This window comes from Mustela putorius, unplaced genomic scaffold (assembly GCF_011764305.1).
Source record: "Mustela putorius furo isolate JIRA1106 unplaced genomic scaffold, ASM1176430v1.1 tig00003834_pilon_pilon_pilon, whole genome shotgun sequence".
Taxonomy (NCBI): Eukaryota; Metazoa; Chordata; class Mammalia; order Carnivora; family Mustelidae; genus Mustela; species Mustela putorius.
Window position 1 is genome coordinate 64,757,308 of NW_025421987.1, and position 22,744 is coordinate 64,780,051.

A 22,744-nucleotide genomic window follows, 5' to 3' on the forward strand; every position below is an offset into this window, starting at 1 on the left:
GTTGTTTCTTGTGAATTGGTACACCTTTAAACTACTTGCAAGATTTTTCCTAAGTTATGGAGTCAAGGAGTCTTTGTGAAATAACGGTTACCTATAATGGAGTGGTGTGTATATTTTATAAGGAAAAAACCTCAAACCTTATTACGTTCGCTAATTGAATTGTCTAGTAATGTTTTTGAAAAAATTAAACAACACATGTCTAAAGCGATTACCACAAACCACTACTTGAGAGGCATTCCAATCTCTAAGCATGTTTTCAAATGCATCTTGGGCAGGGCGACCGCATACAACTGTGTGAGCTGTGCCTGCACAATCTTATGTAATAGTTCTTATCTTGGGGATCTAATTGCAAACCGCTGCTTTATGTGAACACAGTTTGATTCACAAAGATACAAAGTTCCTACAGTTAACGGCAAAACCTCATATTGTATCTATGTAAGAATAAGGCATAATAGCAGTTTATTGGTTTCCCACTTTCCACATATCTTGCTCTGTTTTCTGCGGATGACTCCAATGTTTTCTGCGCCTAGCAGAAAGTTCCATTCTTGCTTAAGATTTTCCTGTGAATTTCTTTTCCATCTTAGAATACTCTCCAGCCATCCTTTGCCAACCAATGCCTCATGCTGATACCAGGGTTAATATTAGAAGTCAGACCAGAAGTGATGGATTTGAATAATTCTGGGCTCCTCGGAGAGGAGGAAAGAAACAGTTGTAAGCCAAAGCCAAAGCCAAAGCCAAAACACCGTTTTGGGCAATTAAGCTACTCTAAATTGTCTAATCATTTACTTAGAAGTGAGTTACTGAAATAATGTACTAAAAGGAAAAAGTCTCACCAACAATTTTAGCTACGTTGTTGTTGGTGCAGTGTTGGTTTGAATTCTATGCAAGAGCAGAGTTTTTTTTTTTTTTTTTTGAGGCTATCTGAACCGAACTTATTGCCTCCAATTGTCATTGACACTAACAAAAGCAGAACAAGAGAAAACGTGTATTTCTAGCCCAATTATCAGCTGAGACCGCTGGGCAACGTGGCATGTGTTAAATAACTGTAATTTCAAAGTAATCCTTGTTGTTTGGCATCTTCCGATAGGTTCCAGAGGGATTTAGGGATTAAAGACTTCTGCTTGGGAAAGAAAATTTGGAATTTGACTTCAACAGAAAATTTTATAGTAGTTTAAGAAATATGAAGTTCACATTAGATCAGTCTCTATGTTGTGTAGCTCTCAAAAAGAAGATAAATATTTTGAAACTAAACAAGAGCAGTAAGTACATTAGTGTTGAGTAGATGTCATAAATTGGAAGAGAAATTTGTAACCAGCAGGTTGATATATCTTGTGTTGTTCCTCGTGTCCTTTCATTTGCTCATACAGAAAAAGAACAAGGACCCCTGTTTATTTCTGCCAAAACTGGAGTGGAGAGTAGGGCTTCTGAGCCAAGCTCTTAACTAGAATGTCATTTCTTAAGGTAAACCTCGTTCTTACTCTTTTATTAAAGAAGGAGAAACCCTGTTATCCTGTAGTGAAGGAAAGAGGAAAGAGTATTGCTTCTGGGTGGTTTTTTCCTTCTGAAGATACTATTCCCAAGATCTGCCAGTTGTTTTTAGAGGTAAAATGTAAACAGAGTTGCAGCACTAACAGTGGCCTTAAAGTCTTTATAAATAATTTTTTAAAAATTATTAAATGTACACACATGTTAAAGCAGCATTATTCACAATAGCCATAAGGTGGAAGCAACTAAAATCTCCACTGGTAGATGAATAAATGGCTGAATAATAATGTAGTAGATACATATAATGGAATATTATTCATCCCTGAAAAGGAAAGAAGTTCTGACACAGGCTACAGCATGGATGACTCCAGGATATTATGCCAAGTGAAATAAGCCAGTCACAGAAAGACAAATGCTGTATGACTTCACTTACAGGAGTAGTCAAGCTCATAGAAACAAAGTAGAATGGAGGTCTTTCCAGGAGCTAGTGGAAGGAGGAAGGTGGGAGTTGTTCAATGGGTATGAAATTTCAGTTTTGCAAGATGAAAACATTCCCCAAACTGGTTGCACAGCAATGTGAGTATACTTAACACTACTTAACACAAACATGGTTAATATTTAGCATATTTAAAAATGGTTAAGATGGCAAATTTTTATGTTACATGCAGTACGTCTTACTGCAATTAAAAATTTTAAATGTCAATGAATAACTCTAAACATTATGGAGGACTGAAATTTAAAAATACAGTTTAACAGTATGAACAGGGGCGCCTGGGTGGCTTAATGGGTTAAGCCTCTGCCTTCGGCTCAGGTCATGATTCCAGGGTCCCGGGATTGAGTCCTGCATCGGGCTCTCTGCTCAGCATGGAATCTGCTTTTCCCTCTCCCTCGCCCCTCCCCCATTCATGCTTGTTCTCTTGTTCTCTCTCTCTCAAATAATAAAATCTTAAAAAAAATAAAAGTCTGAACTATATATATATATATATATTCATTTTCACACACACACACACCTATAATATATATATGTACATTTTACATTGAGATTCTCAATTTGTAGTGGGGCATGACTAGCTGACCAAAATCACATAGATGTACCATCCAAAGCTGAGTAAACAAATAACCCCAAATGTCTTCAAATAATAATTCTGAAGTCTCAGTGGGTTTCCCTTCTTCTTGATTTTCTTAGGATACAAGAGGAAAACTGGGAATTGCCAAACTACAAAGAATCTTCTGAGAAGAGGGATGACATGTTTATCTGTGTTGTTCCCAGCGGTGAAATTCAGTATATAGAATATAGTACTTGTGGGAATTGTAAATTCTATGATATGCTTATTCGTTTTTGACAGTGATGTGAAATATGGGGTTTATAAGACACCAGTGCCTAGAGCATTTGAAAAGGAGTAAGAGTAGAAAAGTGGTTAAACTGTTTGGCTGAAACTTTTCTACTGTCATTACAAAGCCCTTTCTAGGTAATTGTATTCTGTGCATGACGTAACAGTTTGCCTTTGTCTTTTCTTCCCCAGCTTTTGGCCATCAAACGCACAATTTGATAAAGGAATTACGTGTTTACTATTTGTTTCTAAGGACTTTGTTTTCTTAGGAGCTAGAAGTCTGACCATGAAAATTTAAGCCTTTATCTCATCCTACCATCATTATATTTAATGTGTCTTCAGAAACAGAAAACTTATTTTTAAGAAAGAATTCGAGGCTGAAGAAGGTGAGTTACTGTAATAATACTGATTTGTCACCATCATACCTGCTGAGTACTTGCTCCCAGAGTTCTGTCAATGGAAATCTGTTTGATAGGCAGCTGGTCAACAAAGACACTTCCAGTAGTATGTTCTAATAGTAGTTTTCTTTGCAATTTTAATTTTTTGATAGCATTGAATATTTGCTCATAAAACTTTTTTGGTTTTGTTTATTTTCCATCCTTCCTCCTCTTTCTCATTCTTCTGGTTTATTGTTCCCTTCTTATTACACTGTTTGGAGTGCTTCTGGTGATGAGTTCACTGTTTTTCTTATTTTGGTGACCAGTAACACTGAATTCCCATAGGCATGATTTTTGTGACATTGGTCATATTGTCTGTTGCTTTTTCACTGTCCTCAACTGAGCTGCTTCTGTGTCTCAGTTATTACTGCTTTTAGGCAAATGAGTGGACATCTAGGCTGACTCCAAGGGTCATGGAAATAGACTTAACTTTGTTTAGGTGTTTTCTCTGCCAAGGCCCAGAGCAGGGGGCACCTCCCTAGTGGGTTAGTTGGCATTCTAGGTCGGCTAGTTTCTGGTGTAAGGAATAAAGGGGGAAGAGGAGGAGGGAAGAAAGGAAAGACAGGTGTTTATAGAGTCATGTCAAAACATGTTGTTGCTTTTAGGCAATTAAATTCTCTAAATCTTATGATCTTGTACTTAAAATTGAGTTACTTAAATGATATACTAAAAGAAAAAGTCTCACTGGCCTAGTTTAGCCAAATGGATTTCTCATTCTCCTAGCAAGAACAGTGTAGACATATTATTGTTGACTATTTTCTTTCACCTGTTCCCAAGTACATGGCTACCTTGCCTCATTCTAGTGAAAAGTGGACAAGTGCTGAGCTCCAGGCTTGTTCTTTTAAATGGGTAACAACTGTTTGTTTCCTAACACTTTGTTGATTTTCAAGTAAATGTGGGAAGGCATTAGGTATATTAAATTGGGTATATTAAAAAAAATTTTTTTAGCTGGCAGATTTTATAACCAATTTAACTATAGGCCTAAATTAGGTGAGATAAAATGTCCTTTTCCCTCTCTGAGTAAATGTGAGCTGGCTGGTGAAGAATACCAGAGGGAATCTCCCAAGACATAAGTGTATTTGAATTAAGAAAAGTGTGGGCATTCCTTAAGAAATCAAAAATAGAGCTACCCTATGATCCTGCAACTGCACTACTGGTTATTTACCCCAAAGATACAGATGTAGTGAAAAGAAGGACCATCTGTACCCCAACATTCATAGGCAGCAATGACCACAGTTGCCAAACTGTGGAAAGACTAAGATGCCCTTCAACAGATGAATGGATAAAGAGGATATGATCCATATAAATATAATGGAGTATTATGCCTCCATCAGAAAGGATGAATACCCAACTTATCAACATGGACAGGACCGGAAGAGATTATGCTGAGTGAAATAAGTCAAGCAGAGTCAATTATCATATGGTTTCACTTACTTGTGGAGAATAAGGAATAACACGGAGGACATTGGGAGATGGAGAGGAGAAGTGAGTTGGGGGAAATTGGAAGGGGAGACAAACCATGAGAGACTGTGGACTCTGAGAAACCAACTGAGGGTTTTGGAGGAGAGAGGGGTGGGGGGTTGGGTGAGCCTGGTGGTGGCTATTAAGGAGGCCACATGTTGCATGGAGCACTGGGTGTGGTGCATAAACAATGAATTTTGGAACACTAAAAAAATAAATAAATAAAACTTTAAAAATATACATATACCATATTAGGTTGAATGGGGAATCCCAAAGAGATATGCCCACATCTTGGAACTTGTGAATATGACCTTATTTAAGGGAAAAGGATCCTTGTAGCTATAATTAAGTTATGAATCCCAGCATGGGAGGTGCAGAGGAAGAACTTCCGTAAACCCTTTGGAAGGAGTGTGGTCCAGCTAACATGGTGATTTCAGACTTCCAGCCTCCAGAGCTACCTAGAGAATATATTTCTCTTGTTTTAAGTCACCAATGTTGTAGTACTGTGCTACATCAGGTCTAGGTAACAAATTCAGATTTCTTTAAAAACACTGGAATTCTATAATATGAAATGCTTTCCAGGGAACAGAAATAACATTTATTAAGTACACTGTGACATGCACTGGGTAGATGCTTAACTTAAGGGACTTCTATTTTAAGGATGAAGAAACTGAGGGCAAAAGTCTCACAGTGAACACATGTGGAGCTGGGTGAGAATCTCGCCGAGAGACAGTGTGTGTGGTGAGTAGTGATGAGCTCTGGCCCTGAATCATATCTGGGTTTGACCCTGGCTAAGTTACTCAACCACTCTGACTCAGTTTCCTCAAGTAAGAATTAGAAATCATAACAGAACTTCATTCCTAAGATTTCTGGGAAGATTAAAAAATACAAGGTATTTACAATAAGGAGTAGGAAGAGCTAAGTGAATATTAACTATTGTGATTACTACATGCTGTTCTATACACTACATTACTACACACTGCACACTCTATTAATATTACTAATCATTTCCTTAGTTATGGATACCAGGTATAGATGAAAGGAAAATAAACTCATCTTGAAGACGAGGCATCTGAATTTTATCAGTTATTCAATTCGAGGCCACTTTTAGAGATATTCTTTTTTTTTTTTTTAAGATTTTATTTATTTATTTGACAGCCAGAGATTACAACTAGGCAAAGAGAGAGAGGAAGAGAAGCAGGCTTTCCACTCAGCGGAGACCCTGATGCGGGGCTCGATCCCAGGACCCTGGCATCATGACCTGAGCCAAAGGCAGGGGCTTTAACTCACTGAGCCACGCAGGCACCCCCTAGAAATATTCTTCTTCAGTATGTTTATTCAGTTCTGGTGTGGCTGTCATTAAGGAGGCAAAAAAATATATCACTTCATTTTAAAGATGAGAAACTGAAGTTCATTAACTTTTGCACCTTGTTTATTGCCAAAGCCAAAGCAGAATCAACAATGAGTTTCAGTCCCAGGACCTTCTCACTCCAAGCAACCTTCCTATCATGTCATGCTTGAGAGTGCTGCACAAATGCTAAGTGTCCAATAAGTGTTTCTGACTTAGTAAAACAGACCTCATTATCAATAACTTTAAAGTTATATTGGAGCTTCCCAATCTATTTAAAAATGACATTTTTGCCAGCCATTTCAGAACTACAAATCTTTTAACACATTGTGGCAAAGGGAAGGTTTAAGAAACAATCAGTTCAGAAAATAAATCTATTTCTTTTTGTCCCCACCCCTACTCTGTTTCCCATTTCCCCATAGATCTCATCAAAGTGGTCAGGCAATTAGTGGTAATCTAAGTTGTTTTCATTTTATTTCCTTTTCTTACTTTCTTTTCTTTTTTTATTTTTATTCTATTTTATTTTTTTAAAAAGATTTTATTTATTTATTTGACAAACAAAGATCACAAGTAGGCAGAGAGGCAGGCAGAGAGAGAGAGAGGAGGAAGCAGGCTCCCCGCTGAGCAGAGAGCCCGATGCGGGGCTCGATCCCAGGACCCTGGGATCATGACCTGAGCCGAAGGCAGAGGCTTTAACCCACTGAGCCACCCAGGTGCCCCTTTTTCTTACTTTCTTAAGAATAAAAGAAACAGAAATAAAATGAATGTCCTATTATAAGCACAAGTCATCCTTACTTTCACTACTTATATTTTTGAAAGAAAAATGTTTTCATTTTCTTGTATTTCTCAATTTGTCCTGTTTAATTAAGTACGTATTAAAACTTACTACTCTCTTATATCAAAGGTCTTCCAGGATAAGATGCCACTTCATTTAAATAAAAGATGAAGGACTCTGAAACAGAAGCAGCCTTTAACCAGAAGTCCCATAAATAAGAAAGGAGCTGGCATTATGCAGTCTTGGCCCTGGCACTTGTTCTGAGCTTGGCCAGAGGTTCTTAACCTAGAGGCCAAGCACTTGGTGGTGGGGTGCATCTAGAAACCCCTTGAGATGTTTGCAAATTTTGCATAAACATTTTTCTTCACACACTTCAAAGGAACTTGTGATTTCTGAAGCTAAGAGCCGCTGTTTCAAGACCTCATTACTAAAGCTAATTGCCACATTTTATTCCTTTGTATCATCCTAAATGCCATTCTGATATCAAGGGTATAATATTTGTTGGTTGCTTAAGTGAGAACCAGAAGCTCCATGTTGTTAAAAATGTCGTCTTGTCATCAAAAGGGTCAGATTTCTAAAAGTGAGACTCCATGATATAATCAGAAGAATTTACCAGCCTAGGAGGGTTCAGATCCTGGTTCTTGCCTTTGTGCCTCTGTAGAATAATCCTGTGTGGGTTACTTCTCTTCTCTGGGTTGCTGTTTCTTCATCTGTGAAATAAAGATTTGGATTAATCCAAAGTTGCCTTCAAACTTTAAAATAGTTCTGTTCTGTGTAAAGGTTATGAAACCTCTTGAATGGTTATCTCCCACAAAAATCTAAAATGTATTATAAAAGCAAAGTATGACAAGCTAGCCATATTTTAAGAGCTGCTTTCAGAGCAGGTTACAGTTTGAAAACATGCCACTGGTTAGTGACTTTGGAATGTGCTTGGGAGACTACGAGACGCCACGTTACCATCTACAGGGGGTTGAGGGGATGCCCCAAGTGGGACAGACACAGAGACTAAGAATCTTGTACCTCATTTCTATCAGAACAGCCAGCTTTTAATCTGCTTTATATGGTGGGTTTTAAGTGAGATTTTTTTTTTTTTTTGGAAAGTGCTTTTAATTTTTATTAGTCTCTTTTGATATCTATGGTGGGGAGAAAAAGGAAAAAGAGATTAGGTTAATCCACTGTATTTAAAAATCTGGTTTTGAAAATGCTCTGGAAATGGTTAGAAGCCTTAAGGCTTTTTCCCATTTTGTCATTTATTAGCTGTGTTCCATTAGGCAAGTCAAACATCTTTCTGAATTTTTGTCCTCACATACAATGATAATAGTTTCTGATTTACAGGGTAAGTTGTAAAAATCAAGTGAGATGTTTGTGAAAGTGCTCCGTAACTGGTAATGCATCATAAAGTCAGGGAGTGGGTCTCTAGTGGTGAGGCCCACAGGTCTGCATTTTGTCCTGACCTTGGTAGGATTTTTGTCCATCTGAATTAAATCATAGAAATTATGCATGATCAGATTTGCAGAAAAGCTCAAATTATGAGGTGAAGTTATAAAAGACTTAGGAGATTACAGAGTTCCAAGTATGGTAAAACTTTTGTGGGAAGTATAAAACCTCATTCTTCAATTCAAAAAGCTAATGGTCCAAGGATCTGATGGGGGGGAAATGTGGTTGATGATCAGTTCAAGTAAAAAAGACTAAACAATTTAATTTGACTTCAAGTTCATTATGAGCCATTAGTGTTGTAAAATGTTGGGCAATAAATAAGTGATCTAATTGTTTCAGTCCATTTGGGCTATTATAAAAGAATACCACAAACTCAGTAACTTGTAAGCAATAGTAATTTATTTCTTGCAGTTCTGGAGACTAAGAAGTCATTCCGGTGAAGACCCTCTTCCTGGTTCATAGCTGGCACCTTCTACTGTGTCCTTGCGTGGTGGAAGGAGCAAGAGATCTCTCTGTAGCCCTTTTATAGGAATACTAATCCCATTCATGAGGGTCTCTATCCTCATCATCTAAGCACCTCCTGATGACCTCCCACTTCCTTCTATGATCACTTCGGAGGTTCAGGTTCAACATGGATTTGGGGAGAATAGATTCAAACCACAGTGCCAGTATCCTTATATATTTATAGGAGTACAGTGCCACAGATGACAAAAAGGGGCTACAGCCCTTGGCTTTGATTAGGATCCTTCTTCCAGCTGCAAAAAGCAGTTACTCCAGCCAGTTGAGCACACCTGAAGGAAGCTAAATAGAGAAAAGTCTGGAAGGTTTTTAAGGGCAATGTTGAGAGAAGATTTGAGGAGAAAAATGTGTCTTGGAGGTCTTAAAAGATCTGAAAGGTTTTAAATGGTGTTACAGGCAGTCCTGGAGGTGAAGTTTTGGAATTTATTGTTTTCAGAGGTGAATCTCAGGGAAAACTTATTATAAGAGCTATCTAAAGGGAAAGTGATTGCCTAGTTGAAGTAGTGATATTTCCATTAGGGAAACTGTTGAAGCAGAGACTGGACCACATCTCCTGAGGATTATTATCAACCATCAGGAAGATTTTAAGAAGAAATTACTAAGATTTCATCAAATGCGAGATCCTATTTGTATAATAGAATTCAATATCCCACTGGAGAATGATTCACTTCATTAAATATTTTTGGTCTGTGATAAAAGTGTGGATTTTGAAAATGGCAAGCCGGAGTTTGCTACTGTGTGATATCCAGGATATCATTTAACCTCTGGGAACATCGGTTAGGTTGTCAGTAACACAGAGATGATTATTTTCTGTGTTGCTGTGAAGATGATATAGCATAACATTGGTAAAGGATGCTTAATGGTGCCTGGTCTTAGTAAGGGCTCAGAGAGAGTAACTTTTATTACAGTTAATAATTGTTCCTCTTGTTTTCTACATGCATTTTATTTCCTCTGTGAGATTCCTTCCAGGTGACTCCATTGAACCTTTCAGAGACATATGATGTAAGTGGGTAAAATGGTGACTTCTGTGAGTCTAGGAGGAAGAATTCACTCTGAAGGTCATAGGGGTCCCATATCATCTCTCCTGTGTTTGCGGCCAATGTTTGTTTTCTCCTAAATGGAGGAAACCTGTGGAACAACTCCTTTGTCCTAAATTATAACCTGATTTTCCTGCCCATCAAAACCAGAACTAGGCCAACCTGATTGATTTTTTTTTCTTTGTTGAAAAATTGAGGCAATAAAACACCTTATTAAAAATTTAAGGACCAAGATCTCCCTTGTGGAGTAGAGAACATATCTTCAGCCTTGAGGAATGAAAAGAGTTGGTAACTGAAGAATTGGGGTCACTTATGTCTTCTTTTAGGCCTAGTTTTTCCATCAGTAGAGTGATTCTAAGCTACTTTTATTTAAAACTGACTTTCCAGTTGATGAGTTAGTAAGAGAGCAGCAGTTTACTATTCTTAGGAGAAGACGAAAGCCATGAGACTCCACCATGGTTGGGAGAGAGACCATGTGCATTCTGTTTGCCAGAACAGAGGGAAGCAGTGAGGATGCTGGGATTCCATATGTTGGTCACAGGCTGGCGTTTGGTCTCATTCAGAAGGTAATAAGGAGTTGCCTGTGAAGAGGCACTATGATAATTCTGACCAAAGGTCTCACACAAAAAGAGGAGTATTCAATTTTCAAAAAAAATGAAGAGGATGCTCTAACACTTTCAGGGTTAGATAAGACTCCACTTCAAATAACTTTTTTTTCACTTTTCTTTCTTCTGCATCAGTGAACATCTATTGATGCGTAAGGGGCCTGACATTTTATGAGGTATGAGTGTGTTCCAGAATGGGGTTGGGCTGGTACTTGGGCTGTCTAAACGGGAGGTCTGGGTGTGAGAGCTGTAGAGGTTATTATCACTCCAAAAAATTTGCTTTGGACATACCATCTTGAGCTTGTTTTCCTCCTTTCTTTTTCTAGTCTGTTTAATTTTCTTGTTCAATATCCTACTTATATTAATTCCCAAATTCTCTTTTTAATCTTTTCAGAGAGCTTGAATTCAAAATGGTAGCTTTGGCTTGGAATTCCTAATTGACATCCTTTGATCTTACAATGCAGCTGAAAGGGCAGGAATGCAATATTTGAATAGCAAACTGTCCCCCAGGAAACTGCCATTCTATATGGGTAATAATAGCAGAGAGTATTTATTGAACAACTTATGTCCCAGAACTTTGCTAACTGCTTTATATTATAGCTTACCTTATGTAGTTCACTTAATAACACTATGGTGGAGGCACTATTTCTGTAACCATTTCACAAATGAGGAAACTGAGACATTGGGAATTTATTTTATTTTATTTATTTTTTTTAAAGATTATTTGAGAGAGTGAGAGAGAGAACTCAAGCGGGGGTGGGGGAGGACAGAAAGAGAGGAAGAGAAGCAGACTCCCTGCTGAGTGTGGAGCCCAAGGCGGGGCTTGATCCCAGGACCCTGAGATTATGACCTGAGGCAAAATCACTGGACACTCAACTGACTGAGCCACCCAGGTGCCCCTGACATTGGGAAATTTCAAAGCTGACCCAAAGTCTCACAACTAGTGTAGAGTACACAACTCTTAACAACTCTGGGGAACTGCCTATCTCTGCAAAGAGCTTTGGTCTTAACTTGGCAAATCGTTAATGTACTCACCCATCCATCCAATCAAATATTCATCACACAGGTAGGGGGGGGGTCTGCTTGAGATTCTCTCCCTCCCTTTCCCTATGATCCCACCCCAGGCTCTTTGCTCTTGCTCTCTCTGAAATAAATAAATAAGTCCTTAATTAAAAAAAGAAAATGTTCTAGAGATGTAAATGATGACTAAGACTGACAGGTCAATCTCTTCTAGCACTTTCCAGAGAGGAGAAAGGACAGTTAGGCTAGCATCCCCACATAGTGTGGTAAGTACTATGACAGGAAAGCATTGGAAGGAGGTGCTAACCCAGTCTGGAAGGAGGTGTCAGGACAGGCAGGTCAAAAAGTTCTTATCCTCATCACTCTGTGCTTCAGCTATTTTGTTGCAAAAGGCATATAATGTAACTTCTACAAAGAAAGGTCTTTGGATTTTTTTTTTTTTAAGATTTTTATTTTTTTGTCAGAGAGAGAGAGCACAAGTAGGCAGAGTGGCAGGCAGAAGCAGAGAGAGAAGCAGGTTCCCTGCTGAGCAAGGAGCCGGATGTGGGACTTGGTCCCAGGAGCCTGGGATCATGACCTGAGCTGAAAGCAGACACTTAACTGACTGAGCCACTCAGGCATCCCAAAGAAAGATCTTTGAAACAAGGTCTTCCTCTCTGTTATTCCACCAGCACCCAGGGGACTGCTCAATTAACATCTGTAGAATAAATAAATTAAGAATTCTAATATACCAAAATAGCCCCCATTATAACAGGGAGTCTTTTGACTTATTTCTAACTGGACTCTGACCATGCTTAAATGCTTCTCCTCTAAGCCTGAAATAAATGCTCTTTTTTTGACTTTAAAACATCAAGTACCTGCTCCCTTTTAAGCCATTTTCTAAAAGCTCTATTCCAGGCGAGCTGCCACACCCATTGTCTTTTCCTAGAACGTTGTGTCCTCAGGTGTCTTTTAAAACGAGAGCCTTGAGTAGAGATTCTGGGACAGTCCAGGAAAGTGGAGACTCTGGTTGCTTCCCCCCTCCCCACGTTTTTCAAATGATCTGTGGGAGTCCATGCTCTGTGCTCTAGTTCTGAAAGCTCTGTTCTCCCTTCACCTTTCCAAAATGACCTGGAAATTTTTCTTCCCCTCATCCTCCCCGCAACCCCAACCCTTCAAAAAGATGTTAACTTCGGGAAAGCAGTTCTTAATTATTTACCACACTGTCCTCTGGCAGACGACAAGAATCCAGGGCAAAGAAAGAGAGAAAGGAAAAGAAAACCGAAACCCCAGGCTAATGATTTCCCTCAACAAGAATTTTTGTTATCATAAGGTGGTGTTTTATTTGGATTATAGTTCTCTGGAGCAGGTATTAAGCTATGCCTTCCTTGTGCCTGTGTTAAGACTAGTATTTTCCTTAATGAAGGAGCAGCAAAGCCAAGGTAGCAAAATAATGCTAATGGGAAGGGGAAACCAAGACTCCCAAGGGGAAGAGTTCACCTGGAGCTGGTACTCTTCATGGTCCAACTCAGAGACATGTAGCCAGGTTTCTACGTCTTCTTTACATTATCTAATTACGCAATTTTACTCCCTTGCATGATGCCACAGTTTAAAACTACCTCATTCCTTTCTCTGCTTAATTCTTTCTCCAGAGCCCTTATCTCTTATCATACACTGTAAATCACTTATTATTATAATTACTTTTTAATCATTTTTTTAAATGGCTGATGTCCCCTCTAGAATTGAAGCTCCTGGAAGGAGCTTATTTTATTACTCATTCGGGGCCTAGAGTTGTTCTGGCACAAGATAGGTGCATAAGAAATATCTGTTGGATAAATGAATTATTAATCCTGATCAAAGCCATATTAATAAGTAATAACTGTGATCAAGTTTTTTTTACATGTATTTAATCTATAGACAACTGGTTGGATCTTTGACATTTTTTTGTGTAAATCTTCTAATTGGATGAAATGTGACAATAGGACCTATACAAAAGCTCTGATGGTCAAAAGCCACATGGAACCCATTTTCATCAGCATGGCATACTCTTCTAAACATATACATGGAATGATAAGGCTGTGTTGATGAGAATAGAAAATCTTGAGTTTTCCTGATGCAGGCAGACTTACTTGAATCCCTAAGGCTAAGGGTATGGTTTGGCTCAGTGTACTCGTTAACTATTTCTAGCAACAAGTTTAGCTGCTGCTTACCAGCCCCATGGAACTCAGAGACTCACTAACTTTATATCCTTATTTTTGGACAAAGCACTATCATCCAGTTCCCTGGTTCTTGGTACAAGATCAGGCAGTTTATGAGAACTCAGAACATAAAGATGACTAGAAGAATATATGAATTATTTGAGAGCTTCTCTTGTATTTGAGATGTCACATCACAGGAAATGCTTTCCAGCAGTGACATGTCAGTTTATTCTGAAACCAGAGTGACTGCTCCAGCTCTTCCTGTCCCCCCAAGACTCCTACTTTGGGGGCCAATCTGGGGGAATGAAACTGGGCTAATCTGAGTGGCAAAGTTTGCTCTTGGTTGGGATTTAAGTAACCTCCTTCTCTCCCTCAGTGTAACGTCTTTCAACAACTGGCCTGAAGAACTGATAAAGGACTAGAGTTATCTAGTAATGGGAGGAACAACCGGCCTCATTGGGCTTAAATTAATATAGCAAGTTGGTTAGTCCAAAAAGGTTGGGCATTTACAAGCCAATTCTCTATAAGACTACACTAGTGACATTTGACTACTTTCCTATATATATATATATATTTTTTTCTTTTTTTGAGAGAGAGAAAGAGAGTTCATGCCGGGGACAGGAGGGGTGGTATTGAGGGGGACAGAGGAAGAGAGAGAATGTTAAGCAGACTCCATGCCCAGCACAAGCCCAACTCAGGGCTTGATCTCACGACCCTGAGATCATGACCTTGAAATCATGACCTGAGCCGAAATCAAGAGTTGGGATCTTTCACTGACTGAGCCACATAGGTGCCCCTACATTTGACTTATTTCTAAACAGAGGAAAACTTGGGTGAGTGTGTAAACATGTGCAAATCACAGAGCTGTGTAATACCTGAGCCACTCTTGATTATTTCATATATTTCCGTGTGGTCCTTGGGAAAAAGCTTCATGTAGGGACACCTGGATGGTTCAGTCAGTTAGGCATATGCCTTTGGGTCAGATCAAGGTCCCACGGTTCTGGGATTAAGTCCCGTGTCAGGCTCCTTGCTCGGCAGAGAGCATGCTTCTCCCTCTGCTTGCCGTTTGTCCTGCTTGTGCTCGCTCTCTCTCTCTCTCTCTTTCTCTCTGACAAATCAATAAATAAAATCTTAGAAAGCAAAGAAAAAAAAAAAGCCCCATGTAAGCCATTGGTTTAGTGGTATATGGGAATTCATGAACTCCCAAGTTCTAAATCCATCTGTGTTTTGAGTATCTTGGTCAATTTATTTTGAAAAACCAGCTTTATTGAGATATAATTTAGCCATTTAAAGTACACAGTTCAATGGTCTTTAGTATACACACAGTGATATAAACATCACCAGTCAATTTTAGACCATTTTCATCACCCCAATAAGACCCGTGTATCCTTTAGCAATCATTCCCCATTCCTCCCCAACTCTGCTCTTTCTGTCTCTAGAAGTTTGCCTGTTATAGATCTGTTGTATACATGGAATCACATAGTATATGGTCCTCTCCCATTTAGCATAATCTGTTCAAGGTTCATCCATGCTGTAGCAAGTATCAGTACTTCATTCCTTTTTGTTGCTAAATACTATTCCATTTTTCTATTCTGTATCACATTTTATCAGTAAGTGACCATTTATCAGTAAGTGACCATTTGGATTGTTTTCACTTTTTGGCTATTATGAGTAATGCTGCTCTGAACCTTGATGTACCATTCATACATTCGTGTACTTGGAAGTACATTCTCATTCTCTTGGATATATAGCTAGAAGTGGGATGGCTGGGTTATGTGCTAACTCTGTGTTAAACTTTTGTTTTTCAAAGATGTATCTATTTATTTGAGAGAGAGAGAGGGAGAAAGAGAGAGTTTGTGTGAGCAGACGAAGGGGCAGAGGTAGAAGGAGAGAGTCTCAAGCAGACTCCTTGCTGAGCTTGGAGACTGATGGGCTCCTGAGATCATGATCTGAGCTGAAATCGAGTTGGATGCTTAACTGACTGAGCCATCCAGGTGCCCCTGCCCCAGTAACTCACCATTTTATATTCCTACCACCAATGTGTGATGGTCCCAATTACCTCCTTTCCAGCAAGTGTTAATTATCTGTCTTTTTTTTTTATTATGGCCATTTTGGTTGGTGTGAAATGGTACCTTATGCTTTTGATCTTCATTTCTTTAATGACTACTAATAGTAAGTACCTTTTCTTTTTTTTTTTTTTTAAAGATTTTATTTATTTATTTGACAGAGAGAGATCACAAGTAGATGGAGAGAGAGGCAGGCAGAGAGAGAGAAAAAGAGAGGGAAGCAGGCTCCCTGCTGAGCAGAGAGCCCGATATGGGACTGGATCCCAGGACCCTGAGATCGTGACCTGAGCCGAAGGCAGAGGCTTAACCCACTGAGCCACCCAGGCGCCCAGTAAGTACTTTTTCATGTGTTGATTGGCCATTTGTACATCTTCTTTGGAGCAATGTCTCTTTGATTCCCTTGCCCATTTTTGTATGGCTTATTTGTCTTTTAGATGTTGAATTTTTCTTCATATGCCTTAAGAATGGGGGTATTAGAAGAGCCTGAGACCTCTTGCCTGCTCATGCCTAGAAGAAAGCTTCTACAACACAAAGTGGGTGATAAGATGCCAGTAGCCTGCTTTTCCCAGGGATCTACCATAGCCCTAGACTGGGATCTAAGTTCAGAGGGAGCCCTGTGCTCTTGAGGGCAGCCACCTGGGATGGAGCACCATCTGCTAGCTGGAGGGCGACGGGGAAGTGGGTTGTGGTTGGAATGCCTCACACTCTTATTGTTCTTACTGAATTGCAGTAGTTTGTCTTGAATAAGGTTTTCTTCATTTGTTGTATTTCCTCAGAACAATTTCCAGAGACTAACTAGTTTATCTATAATTTTTGCCAGTGGTTGTTTTGCTACGAAAGTGGGTTCATGGAGCTCCTTACACAATCATTCTGGAAGTTGAGTTCCATTTGGATAATTTGTAATGCAAATGTTGCATCTTATATACTTGGTATATAAACTTATATACTTGGTAAAATAGCTTACGCTGACATAGTAAATAGAGACTTACGAAGGACAGTTTTTGCAAAAGTAAATTTTGTAAATTTACTAACAGTGGATTAGGAAAACTGATTGTAGTTGAGGCCTGGTTAACTTTTCACTTTATATCCAGTCAAATTCTAGAATGCTCATGCATTTAGTTTGACAAACTATTCTTAATTTGTTATTAAGTGGCTGAATAGAAATATTTGAATATTGAGGGTGACAGTGCATTTCATATGAGAGCTTATTATTGCTCTAGTAATCTATGTACAAAGCCATCAAAGCCATTGAAAGTTATCAAAATGATGCCTGTTTTTGAAAGCATAGGAATAATTAAAATATGCATACTAAGTTACTAAAACCTCATTAGTTTTAATGTATTGATCTAAAAAGTTCACAGGCAAAAATGACCATATATTTCTTAATTAATTCAAAAGAACGATCACACTACTATGTCTTTTAGAAAAACAACTTTCCCAATTTCCCTGATGAATTTATTTGTAGTTTTAGGGTTAAGATTTACATTTAACAATTCTTCAAATTCTTTATTGAATCAGGGGCGAAACTCATCTATGTTAATTGCCAACCAGTTGAATGTCACTTTAGTTGACACAGACATAGAACTTCTGCTCATATCTAAAACCCTCTGCTTTCCATTCCTCACATCTCCACTCCCATGGCAAAGTTAACTATTCCTTTCTCCTGGGGTTTAGAAGTCTGGTTACTTCTGAATGATCACGTAAGCATCTTTGAGAAAATACACACTGCTTAATAATCGCGAGAAAATGTTAAAATGGGAAGTTCTTCACTTTTTGGGTAGTTGTCTTGTGTGTATTATCGCCTAAAGTAGCTTTAGGAGCAAAAAGTATTATATAAGAACACAACACTAGAATATTTAAGAATGAAACCGAGCACCTCCCAAAGATATTTCCCTGAATAGTTACTGAACTACACAAAGATAAATACGAAAGTAATTCACAAAGTAATTTTCTCTTCTTTGGCTGGGAAAGTTTCGGTAATAAAGTTTGGCTTCTGTTGAGTGAAACCTCTTAGTTTCTAACTACGTTAGAAAGGCAACTCTGTTACTAAGACAAATGGAAAAACCCATTCAATTCTTAAAATTTTAATGCAGTTAAATAATAAACGGATAAATTGCATTAAAGCTAGAATTAATTTCTTCCCGGTAGAGACAGGAATTCTATCCTACTAAAGCTACTTCAGCGTTCAAGCATATATTTTGGAAGATGCTTACCTCCCGGTTGGGTTGGGTGTATCTCCCTGCGGCTTAGGTGAGCGCCCAAGCTTTGGCTCCTCCCCAGCTGCTGCGAGCTTCCCACTGCGCCGGGCGCCTCAGAGCCTCCTGGAGTTAGGTGTTCGGCCCCGCCCTCTGCACTATTGCTAAAACTCCAATTCTGCCAGACCGATTCCGGTGATTAATTATTGACAAAAGGAAAACACTCCCACGCAAACTTGTGTCCAACCGCACTGCTCCCAGCGATTTCTTCCAGAAGAGAATGCCGGCTGCACCACTCCCCTCCCCCCCTTGCTCTACGGTCCCAACTTCCCACACGCTGCCACACTCTGTCCTGGGCGATCGGGCTCGTCCTCGGAGGAATGCAGCCCAGCGACTTCTACATTTTTAAATTTGGTTTTCTGCAGCTCGTTAGCACTTCTCCACGGACCAGCCTCTCAAGAGGGGGTGCTTTCCGGATGCAGGGGAAGCCAGGGCTCTGAAAGCAACGGAGGAGGCTAAGGCGTCGCTGTCACCTCCGGCTGCTGCAGTAAAACCCCGAGCCGCGTCGGGGATGGGGAGGAGGGGAGAGGGAAGTGTCCTCCCCCTCTCTTGGGCTGGGAGCCCCGACACTACCAGAGGGGCACGTCCTTTGGTAGTGGTGGTGGGGGCGAGCAGATAAACGGGAGGCGCGAGGTGGGCGCTTCGGGGCTTTAGCCGGAGCCAGCGTTAACCCGACCAGGAGAAGCCTGCGCCCCGCATCCATCCATCTGCAGACTCGGGCAAGGGGGCGAAGCTCGGCGGATGCTGAGCAGGACTGCGGTGCGAAACTCGGCAGCAGGCTGCGAAGTGAGCCCAGGGCTCCGGGCCGGGGCGGCAGTCGGCCGAGCAGGCATCCCCTTGCATTTGTTTGTCAAAAATCGAAGAAAGTAAACCCATTGAGCGCCGGCAGCTAATTCTGCTGCCTTTGAACGCGCAGGAACGCCTCTCCCCGCCCCGCTCCCTCCATCCTGCCACCTTCCCTCCGCCCCTTGGCTGGGAGGTTAATCGCTGAAAAACTGGGCTCCCCCCGGGGAAGCAGATGGCAGGATCGTGCCCGGGGAACTTGTGTGTGCTCACTCACAAGTGAAGAGAGTTAATTCGGGCCCGGACTGCGGCAGGAACGCAAACTGGGGAACGCGAGCTGGGAGGCGGCTCGGCGGCGCAGACGCGCGCGGCGCGGGCTCCAGCGGATCCGGGGCCGGCGTGCCCAGCGCTCGCGCTCCGCTCTCAGCGATCTTCCCGAGGAGGCGCGGGACCGCGAAGAGCATCTTCCCTGGAAGCCCGCATCCAGAACCCCAGCGATTCCCTTCCCTCCCGAGGGCAAGGTGCTTAGGTTTAACGCGGCGGCTGCGGGCTGCGAGCGCAGAGGCCCGGCATCTCCGCCACCGAGCCTCGGCCCCAGCCCCGGGGGCGTCGGGGGCCCAGAGCCTCTTCCGATTAACGAGCGTTTGGGCCACAACTGCCAGTCAACCCCCACCGCCGAGGGAGGAGGCACTGCACATGCTCGGCCAGGGCTGGTCGTGCGGAAGCGCGAATTTGAGCTACGGGCAGGTTTCGGCTCATTTGCCCAACACTCTTCCAGCAGGTTCCAAGCCGCGGGTGCCACGAAGAGGAAGACTTCCGTCATTGCGAGGGATGTTCTGCACGCAGGAGGGACTGCGTCCCCAAAGGAAGCTGGCGGTGGTTGGGGGTCAGGGAAGGGACCCGCCAGGAACTGAAGCCGGTACTGGCCAGATTTTACATCCTTATGTTTTCCTTCCCTGGGACTGTATCTAAATACTGGCAACCACTGCTAGTATTTTTTATTTCATTATCACTTTGTGTTGTTTCACATCCTTATCTCGCTGCTTCTCCTGACAAACCTTGTAATTTCGGCAGAGCAAGTAGGACCACACCATTGAGGTGTGGAAATAGATGAGGAAATAGAAAACCTGAAAAGCGACTCGCCCAGGGTCGCCAAGCCCGTTGTGCGGCAGGGCCAGTACCATTGCACTCGTGTTTTAGGTCTCACTCCTCATGATCTAGTTTCCTTACTAGATCTTGACAATGGCCAGGTGATTGTACATTTGTGGAAGTACAGAAACAGGCCTCACTTCTCCCTGCCCAAGTTTTGTGAAACGGGTAGAAGACCTCGCACTTACTTCAGCTGGAGGTGGGGAGAAACTGGTACATTTGGCAGATGCATCCAGACTATTAAAAAAGATCTTGAATGATTTATGTGTAATATAACCACACACAGATAAAAGATATGTGGGTTTTTTCATTCCCAGTGGAAAATAGTTGTTTTTTTCTATCTAAACAAAGAAGAAACTTAACTAGATCATAAAAATAAAGATCACATTTTTTTTTAAAGATTTTATTTATTTGTTTGACAGAGAGAGATCACAAGTAGGCAGAGAGGCAGGCAGAGAGAGAGAGAGGAGGAAGCAGGCTCCCTGCTGAGCAGAGAGCCCGATGTGGGACTGGATCCCAGGACCCTGAGATCATGACCTGAGCCGAAGGCAGCGGCTTAACCCACTGAGCCACCCAGGCACCCCAAAGATCACATTTTTAAAAGATAGTGATCAGATGGGCCACATCATCTATTGAAGCACAATGAGGATAAAATTAATCAAAACAATTAAAAAGAAAATTGCAAAAGAATTATATTAACTAGTAAAGACTAAAGCAGAAATTAATGAAATAGAAAAGTAAAAATCCAGGAGAATTGATCTATAAAACCAACCAAACAAACAAACTTATTCACTGAAAAAAAAATCAAGGAACAAAGACACAAGTAACATTGGGAAGGAAAGATGGTATATAACCACAGAAAAGAGGGATTTTTTTTTTTCAAGTCGCAAATGATGTTCTTTCTCCATGAAGAGGATTCTCCCTTTCTGCTAACTACAAATGGTGAGATAAGAAATAGTTAAGACACATCACAGCTTATAGAAAGGGGAATAAGTTTTAAAGAGCCAGGCATAATTGTTTAGAATACAATAGTATGAGAATTCGAAGTAATGATAATGATATCAACTGAACATTTTGAACAGGGCCTTTTGTTGTCATTATCATAAAGCTGCTGTTGAATGCCTAAAGAACACATGCTTGCCAGAGTAGAAATCTTTTAGAAGTAGTAAAAGTTAAAAGTAATAAAAGAGTATATTTCCTTAGGTAACCTGGAAGGTTTGGGGACAAATACTGGAAGGGAATGGGATCACTTTGTCAAGTACGAGGTTGTGTGGAATGTATCTGGAGTTCAGCATACCAGAAAGGAGAGAAGTTGTGAGAATCCACTTGGAATAGCCAGCTGTCAGTTACCAGATCTGGTATGCGTCTGCTGAGAATCGTCTTACTCCTACGGGAGCAAAAGGAACAGTGTGAAATGTGAGTTTTCTCAAGCTTGCAAACTTAACCAGAATGGCACGATAGTAAAAGTTATGGACTTTGGGACAAAATACACCTGGGTTTAAATCCCAGCTTTTCTACCAACAAACTATAGTCTAAGACAAATTCTCTTGTATCTCTATACCTTAATTTTCTCATCTGTGAAGTGGGAATAATACTGACATCATTGGGTTCTTCTGAAGGCTCAAATGAACCACCGTTTACAAAGCACTCATATAGTTCATCTCCCTCCCCCTCTTTTCCCTTCCTTCCTCCGTTCTGCCTTCTCTAAATACCCATCATTCAGGAACTTCTCTTCTGCATTTTGACATTTCTTCTATTTTGTTAGTGGAGCTCTGTGTTCCTCCCCTTTCTTTCAGTGACTCAGCCACCTTCTTCATGACTCTTTAGCATTCAGAAATCCAAGCATCATGACTGAGCACCTTTGGAATACTTTAGAAAGACCCTCCTGAATTGAAAATTAACTCAGCCCCTCTCTTATAAAGTGCATGGCAAAAGCAGGATTGCCCACCTGCCCTTCTGTCTTTCCTTCCCCTCCTCCCTTCTTTCCTTCATTTTTAATACATTTCTGAAGTTCTTATGGGGCTATGCTCTAGTAGCATGAGTGATGTTGCTCCAAGTCACTGATTCCAGTTTCACAGATATGCAGATGCTTAGGCTGAAGTCTCTCAGGGGAGGACCTAACCCTTAAACAGTTCTGTCTGAATATTAGGATAAAGATCATACTAATAACCAGAGTCAGTAGTTCTAGAAATTGGAAAAGCAGTAATATTTCATTAAGGAACTAATGTTAACTAATTGTTAACAAACATGAGATGTATTGTAATATGCACAATTCTTGCCTTTGAAAGGATACTTCTTAGCAATAAAGAGCCCCCCCAAAGAAGAATACAGAAATCCCCAGAGCCGCTATAAGACTAGTTTAACAAAAGACTCTCAGGAGCATCTATTATTCTAAAGCAGCCTCAAACACTGTCTTTACACACACTATCCAGTGTGTATCTACAGCTATTTGGACAAGACAAAGAAGACAATGGAAAGCCAATGAAACCAAGAGAAAAGAATAAAGTCCCAACTAACTCTATTAGCAATCTCTCTCTTTATCAACACTTATTCTCTTATGTATATTTTATTTTCAGGAGGAGAGAATGTAAGAAACCCAGTAAGAGGAGTATTTAATAGCAAAACCAGAAATTTGAGATAAATTTTATTGACTTCTTTCTGGTTTACTTTCATAATGTGCAGATTAACTCTTATTTTTAAAATTAAAAAAAATTTTTTTTCAAAGATTTACTTATTTATTTGAGGCAGAGAGAATAAGCCAGCTTGAGGGGGGTGGTTTGTGGGGGTAGGCGTTGGTGGGGAGCAGAGGGAGAGGGAAAAGGGGAGGAGGGACAGAGAGAGAGGGATAAACAGATGCCC

At 40.6% G+C, this 22,744-nt stretch overlaps 1 protein-coding gene across 1 annotated transcript in view; it reads right to left on the reverse strand.

Annotated features, from left to right (window-relative positions):
• SPTSSB (serine palmitoyltransferase small subunit B) overlaps window positions 1-18,954 on the reverse strand; it is a 33,467-nt gene extending 14,513 nt beyond the window's left edge. The window contains exons 1-2 of the mRNA XM_004755682.3: window positions 17,912-18,954; window positions 7,451-7,547 (exon numbers count right to left, since the gene is read on the reverse strand). The gene's annotated coding sequence lies outside the window, so the exon portion shown is untranslated. The remainder of the gene's footprint in view (window positions 1-7,450; window positions 7,548-17,911) is intronic.
• Window positions 18,955-22,744: the final 3,790 nt, after the last annotated feature.